General features: G+C 41.9%; 1 protein-coding gene across 10 annotated transcripts in view; it reads left to right on the top strand.

Annotated features, from left to right (window-relative positions):
• The first annotated feature begins 6,814 nt into the window (after positions 1–6,814).
• Sorbs1 (sorbin and SH3 domain containing 1) overlaps positions 6,815–7,644 on the top strand; it is a 135,142-nt gene continuing 134,312 nt past the window's right edge. For 5 of the 10 annotated variants that reach the window (XM_038334315.1, XM_038334303.1, XM_038334309.1 and 2 more), the window contains exon 1: positions 6,928–7,033. The gene's annotated coding sequence lies outside the window, so the exon portion shown is untranslated. Of the gene's footprint in view, positions 7,034–7,644 lie in introns of all 10 variants that reach the window. The other 5 variants (XM_038334276.1, XM_038334267.1, XM_038334239.1 and 2 more) reach the window with 4 other exon arrangements.

Here is a 7,644-nt window from a genome sequence, read left to right as displayed (position 1 = left end):
TATGCCTTATTAAGAATCCCAAAGAGTCTCTGTTGAAAGGGGCTGGTCACAGTAAGCGCTCTCTGCTCGTGCCGTCTTCAGCCACTCTTGTCTTGAAGCACCCTCGCAGGAGGCTCGGGTACAGCTAGAACCGCGCATTGCAGCTTCATTCCTGAACCCCGGACTGTCCACAAAGCACATCCCTCTTCTTCTTTTCACTGCAGAGCACATCGAGGAGCATCCTTATAAAACAGACAGTTTTCCAGAGACTGTGCGTGCAGCTTTCTTTGAAAATTGAGGTCTTGGCTTAGCGTGGTGGTGCACGTCTTCCATCACAGCACTTGGGAGGCAGAGGTGGGTGAGTCTCTGAATTCATGACCATCCTGACCTAAAGAGTGAGTTCCAGGGCCACATAGAGAGACCCTGCCTAAAATCTGTTATAAAGAAGGAGGAGGAGAAGAAAAATGGAGCTTCTAACTTCCTTTATCATGAGCTATGTCGCTCTGAAGAGTGTGACATTTTAACATTTGACTTCCTGGCTGTGAAAAGATTGAACTACTAAATATAGAATGTGAAGGAGTTTGATTTCAGTGTTTTCTGACCTTAGATTACACCTAGAAAGATGGTTTGTTTTGTATTGGTTTGTTTTTAAAAGAGAAATCTGTGGCATGTGCTTTCTTGCAATTATTTCTCATGGATAACGCTAATCTATTGGTGGTTGAATTTACGTTGTCATGCTGTGGCTCCTGGGAATTGGCTGCACAGTGGGGAGATCTAGTGTGTTACATGTGTGGCTGTATACACAATCTATTTTATATCCATAGACTTCTGCAGATAAGCCAGTGGGGCTGTCTTTTGTGGTTTGTCAATTGGTTCGGACTTGTCTCTATCTCTGTATGTAAGGCTTATTGGCTTGATTCATTCAGATACCAAGTTCTGAAAAATTAGAATTTAGGGGAAAATTAATTACTAATACTAGAAGATGGAAACTGAACTCAAGATGGTGCTAACACGTCTGGGATGTGTGAGGTGGCATGGGAGGCAGTCATTAATGTCCACAGTGATGCTATCATACCTCACTATAGCCATCTTTCTTTAAAAGTTGGATTTCCCAGTCAACCAGAGGGTCTTTTTCTTATCCAGAATGTTCTGTTAGTTCTTTGTGGACAGCGGGTGTTTGTATGTAGAAGAAATTTACATAGAGTATTTTCTGGTACCACTTCCCTTTTCGTCAAATCAAACTTTCGTCAAATCAAATCAACTTCATATTTTATTGCCCCTTTACTACACCCAAGGATCCATGTTAAAATTTAGAAAGAATATTTGCAGTGAATAAAGAATTTCAGTTCTTTTTAAGTGAAGCATTCTCCCTATCACCTGTTCTGTAAACACAGAGGTAGAGCTTTTGGAAAAGCTCTTTCTCTGCATCTGACCGTGTCCTCAATGCTGAGAGCTTGAGACAGGTGAAGAGAAGCTTTGCTTCAGTCCTGGTCGGGTCCCACACTTAATGACCTTGTGGGCAGTTTCCCCTTTCTTACTCGGATTGCTTTTTCATTAATGTAGTGAAAATGCCAAGAGGAGCCATTTCTAATGTGCTCTAACGAGGACAGCTGTTAGTGATAGGCTTTTACAGTAGGATCTGGGAATCTAACTTGGGTCGGCAGTGTGCGACAAATGCTATCTTGCTATAAAAGTAATATGCCTTCCCAAAAGGTCTTCAGTGTGCTTGTCCAGCTCGTGCTAATGCTCAAAGAGGAGCCATCTTGAATAGATTTCACCAACTTACATGCACCTAAGACTCATGCGTTTTACATACGCTGTCACCCTTAAGTCTCCTCCAGGTTCCAGTTTGAACAATTTGAACAGAGACCTGAGACTGCAAACCTGGCCACTTGGGCAGATGGGATGTTTACATAGCATAGATATTGCAGGGTTATTTCTTAAGTACAACAGTGTTGCTCTGTTTGAGTAGTTGTTACCTGGGGTCGTCTTGCCCATCTGGCAGAATTATGCTTTTCTCAAGAAGAGAACCAGGTGCTGTTTGGCAGGTCAGGACTTAGCATTGGTTGTAACCCTGTTCTGTCCCCTGAGTTGCCTGTTAAGAGCCATGCTCTTTGGAGATGGGTCTAATGGCCAATCCTGTTCAACAAGCGTTTACATCCAAGCTTTGCTTCTCTCTATCAGGCCTGGTTAACACACTAATCTTTGCAGTGCTTTGGAGGCAGCTAAACTAAGTTCTACTTTGTATGGCTTAATGTCTCCTAAGCAAACCTATTAATAAATCCTTTATAACATCAGTTCTATTACTTTCAGTTTCTACCTCACTGCCTGGTAAGGCTATAGCCGCCATTCTTTTTGGGGGTGGGTAGGTGAGTGAGTGTTAAGACAGGGTCTCACTATGTAGCCTGGCCTGGAGCTCATTGTGTAGATCAAGCTGGCTTCAAACTCATAGAGATCCTTCCGCCTGCTTCTCCCTCCCAAGTTCTGGGGTTAAAGACACGTCATGATGTCATGACAACCAGCATAACCTATAGCCTATGTTCTCCTTCTTTTATTTTCTTTTTGGCAAGACAAGATTTCTCTGTGTAGCCCTGGCTGTCCTGAAACTTGCTCTCCCTTTGTCTCCTGAGTGTTGGGATTAAAGGCATACACCTCTATTCTGCCTGTATTCTGAATGTCTGTGTGTGCCTCTAAGGGAAGAAAACAGCATGACAAGCAGCAGCCTTGTCATTTTAAAGGAAAGAGCCAAATTATTAAAGACCATGTCTCCTAAAAAGGGGACATTTCTTATGGGGCACCGTTCTAGGCTGATCCACTTAGGGGTCTTCCATCTTGATTAACCCTCGTGTCCTGCTAGTACCTCAAGAAAATTGCCTCTCTTAAGACTTTGGCCCAAGACGGGCCAAACCCCACTGCCAGCCCAACTAGCACCTCTGCCAGAGCTAAAAGAGCCCTGTGCATACTGGAACTGGGAACATCTCTGCCACAAGAGTTGACAAAGTCAAGTCATCGGAGGAAGCTGCTAGATTCACAGGGTTCTTGGGATTGGAAGGTGATGCCCATGGTATAAACATTTTTTTAAACAGATTTTTAAAACATTTTGTTTTCCTCAAACCTTCTTGATACCTTGATTTTTTTTTACCTCCCCCCCCCCTCTCTCTCTCTCTCTTTCTTTCTTTTGAAACAGGGTTACTGTGTGTATCCCTGACTGTCCTAGAACTCACTTTGTAGACCAGGTTGGCCTAGAACTCAGAGATCCTGAGTGCTGGGATTAAAGGTATGTGCCACCACATCTGGCTTGTTTATTTATTTGTTTTTAAAGTTTTGCTTTCAACTGATGCCTTCATTTAGAGCCCCCAGATTTCCAAGGTTAGAATCTGTACTGCAAAGGGCCTCAGAGGCGACCAGACCAATGTGACAAGGTCTCCATTGGTTCTCATTTCCTTTCCAGGATGACAGGGGCCACTCAGAGCTACTCAGACCACATTGGAAGCTTCTGTTTACTGTCAATCTCCAAGGGTATCACATGGCTTTAAAAATAAAAAGCAGCAGCTTGCCATTAGCGACCTCTGAGCCTTAGCTGGCAGGCCTGTCAAGGACAGCAGGTGATCCCCAGAGTGCAGGGTGTGGTGCTACTCCGAGACTCTTAGGAACTGTGGAAATGTGTTGAGTAGTTTGTTTAGTACATTCTCCAGGTCCCCATTAAAACATGAATTTAAAAACAAACGGGATGTGGAAGGGCCCGAAATGCAGTGCAAGTTTCAGCCTTGGAGTTCAAGGCAGGCTTTCATAGCAAGGGAGAAAATACTATACATACATTATTATCATAACCAGATAATATAACAAATTATAGCAAAAATCACATGAGATGGTTTTATGTTTTAACTGTCTCTACCTAAAGAAACTATTGTTTTTGAGTAATGGGACTGTGTTTAGTGAAAATTGGAGAAGTTGGGAATTTTAAGAGTCGATGCAATGAACAAGGAAGGTAGGCACGAAATCCTACCCCTAGTCGTTGGTACTTGGTGGCTGATGGGGAAGGAAGAGTAGGTTTTGAGAGTGTGAGTGGCCCCTGGTAGGTTTACATGCTCCAGTGGGTGGCCACGCATTCAAGAGTATCTGGGCAGCACAAATTGGAATCAGTGGTTTTAAAAAAAATGAGAACACAAAGTTGGGTGAGTAGGAAAGTAGGGTGGATCTGTGAGGAGTTAGGGGAGGCGGGGTGAATGTGATCAAAATGCATTGATGAAGGTCTGAAGGAATTGATTGAGGAGAGAGTTTGCTGCGGTGTGAATTTAGCCCTCACACTATTACAGGATTATATGGCAGGATGTAAACGGAGAGTTAGAAATAAGCAAAACATTTGCCCATTTATTTATTTATTTATTTATTTATTTATTTATTCATTCATTCATTCATTCATTTATTGTGGTTTTTTGACATATTCTCTATGTCCTGGAACTCACTCTATAGACCAGGCTGGTCTCATAGAAATCTGTCTCTCTCTGCCTCCCAAGTGCTAGGATTAAAGACTTGCACCAGCACTGCCCAACTAAAAAACACTGCTTTTTATGTTGTATCAACATTTTAACGGTTTTGGCCATGATGGATTTTGATGTGAAATGGCCTCACAATAAGGCCCCGTTTGAATTCTTTGCTTTCCCCAACATCTAGCTGCGACATGTCGAGATAAAAAATGCATGCACTTTTACTAATTTCTCATTTGCAGCCAGTGCCAGGCTGCATGCAGATGGGATGGCAGTTGTGACTGGCAGGCCCTGTGAGTGGAGCTGAACTCATACACTGTTTTATTCGTTGTGAACATTTTGCAGGAGAAGAAGGGAAGAACTGTTTCCTTGCTTAAATGAAAGCCCGACACAGTCAGTGCAGTTTATAAATACTATTTAAATCAGTGGAACCAATTCCTAGACATCCCCAGCTCTGTGTGATGGCTCAGGTTTGGGCATGGACATTGAATGTGTGTTGTATATATACTTGGTTGTATTGATCAGTGTTTCTCAAAGTGTGTCTTCCAGGAATGGAGACTGCAGGGCCTTTCAGTGCTCTGCAGCTGGCTGTCTGGGAGCAAACCCTACAAGTGTTTCAGAGCAGCTTCCCAAGCCTGCAGTGTGAGCAGTTTCCCGACAGACACATCAGCAAAAAAATTCAGATTGAGTTGTTTTCTAGTTGAAAATGTTTCTTAAATCTACAGAGTTCAAATTTATGCCGAAAAATTGAGAGCAAAACTGACTGATTTTGAGCCCATAATTTTACTAATATATGAATGAGATTTGAAACTTCAAGGCATTTTATGTATACTGTGTCCTCAATTTGAGCAATTAAGTTGATTTTTTAAAAGAACAAGTTAAACATTTAGTGGAAGGACACAATTAGAGTACTTTTAAAAATCACTGCAGTTTTTCTGAATTCTGTAACTTATCAAGTAGCAATTTAAAATACATTTTACTGTCTATAAGAAACCTTGTATTTGAGAAATCATTTACTATTAAGCTACCTGTGAATTTATAAAACGGGACTGCTAGCTTTAGAGAGGAGGGATGAAGACCTGTGTTTTGGCAAGGCTCATTACCACTGCTGAACTCAGAAACAATGCCTCTGTCCATTTCTGGGGGGAGGGATGATTTTATGAGTGTCTTCCAACCCTGTACTTAACATAAAGCATCCCTTTGGCATGACTTTTGTGCTGAAATCAAAACCAAAGAGGAAAGTTTGAGTCTGGTCATATTGTGTGTTAAGATATTACTGGGTTTTTTTTTTTTTTTTGCTACTTATTTGTTTTTTATTTTTTTATTGGTTTTCTTGAAAAAGGGTCTCTCTACATAGTTCTGGCTGTCCTGGAATTCACTCTATAGACCAGGCTGGCCTCAAACTCACAGAGCTCAGCCTGTCTTTGCCTCCTGAGTGCTGGGATTAAAGGCCTGTGTCATCATGCCTGGCTAAGATGTTATAATTTATCTTTAAGAAACAAAAACATCAGGATGTATATATGAAAAAAAAACACTCTGATTATCTTTGACTCAAAAAACCAAAAAATACATATATATTATATATATATATATATATATATATATATATATATATATATATATAAAAGGATTTCACATGACATATCTGTGTGTGAGTGAAACTTCTCCATTAAAGCCAGGATCTCATTATGTAGCTCAGACTGGCTTGTCTTCCTGTCTCTTGTCCCAAATGCTGAGATTATATGTGAGCCATCATGCCCAGCTCGAATGGGAGGTGTTTGTTGGTTTGTTTTGGAATGGAGCCAGGACCTTGTGCATGCTAGGCAAGCACTCTACTGTTAAACTACACCCCCGGCCCTATAACTTGATAGTGTCACTTGTGTAGATTTCCCTAGCAGAAAATAAATAAAATAAGGCGTAGGTGAAACTTAGAACATCAGTTCGTGAATAATTTGATATGTATTTAAATCTCTATAAGTGTACCCAAAATATATGGTAAAGTTGAGATAAATTATCTTTATGTAACTCATCAGTATGTAAAAACATATCAGTAAAAAGCCATAAATACATGTCAGTAATAATCTCCAACTTTAATAATTTAATGATTGGTCTTCACCACTGCCCCCATAAGGATTATCTGAGCCAGAGTAAACATTGATCCACTTCTTATTCGTTGTTTCATTTGTTTTTGCTCCTCTCCCACAGTCCTGTCTTCCTCTTTATCTATTTAATCCTCTCTAATGACAGTGGGGGGAGGGGAGCAGTGGGAACCCCCATTACATCCCCTGTGCCTTGCCAGATGACATTTCTGCTTCTCCGCTCCTTAGATGGAAGGGCCGCACTCCAGGATGACATCCTTATCTTTCGGACAGTTGCCTTCCAGCCCCTAGATCTGGCTTCCCATGATCTAGGCACTCTATTTATTTTCTTAGCTAGGAATTTCCAGAGCCCCAGCTGGGGTGCCCTTTGCCTTCCCCAGCAGCTGGCTTCGATTTAATGAGCTTGCTGCCTTGAGTGGCCAAGGAAGGGCTTCCCTCGCTGGAAGGACTGACGGTTTTTCCTGTAAAGTAAGTAAATGCCTGTGTCTGGGTGGCTCCAGGAAAGGGCCTTCCCAGAGGCCTCCCTCGTGATCAGGGTCTAGGGCACAATCCTCAGCCTTCCTGCTCTGTTCTTCTTTAGTTTTGGGATAACCAGCAGTGAAGAAGGAATGTATTTCAAATCACACACATGCACCTCTTCAGTCCCTGGAATTTTTTAGTTCCTTGTCCACTGGGGACAGTTGAGCAAGCCTGTTGGTGAACCTGCATTGTTCTTCTGGATTTCCAGTTACCCAGGGCCCCATTGTGTCTGATTCTCCACTTTTCAGTTTGCTGGTTGGACGGCAGAGCTGTGGTTTTAGCAGATGGGAGCTTCAAGGGCTTCAGTGCCACTTTGAGAGTTCAGATGGTTTTCATTTCTGTGTTTAGCAAGGGCTTTAGGCACGTTTTAGGTTCCCCCTAAATATTTAGATTTATTTCATATTTGTAGAATTTATATAAATATTTATTACATATTTATAGAAGAACTCGGTTTTGCACTGTTTTGATTCAACAGAAGAAGGCCCACAATTGCAGGCTTCTGGAACTGGGTTTCCTTGAGCAGTGTCATATAGTCACCAAAGCCCATACACCCTGAGGCT

This window comes from Arvicola amphibius, chromosome 1 (assembly GCF_903992535.2).
Source record: "Arvicola amphibius chromosome 1, mArvAmp1.2, whole genome shotgun sequence".
NCBI classification, from domain to species: Eukaryota; Metazoa; Chordata; class Mammalia; order Rodentia; family Cricetidae; genus Arvicola; species Arvicola amphibius.
This window is presented reverse-complemented; position numbering and strand designations above follow the sequence as displayed.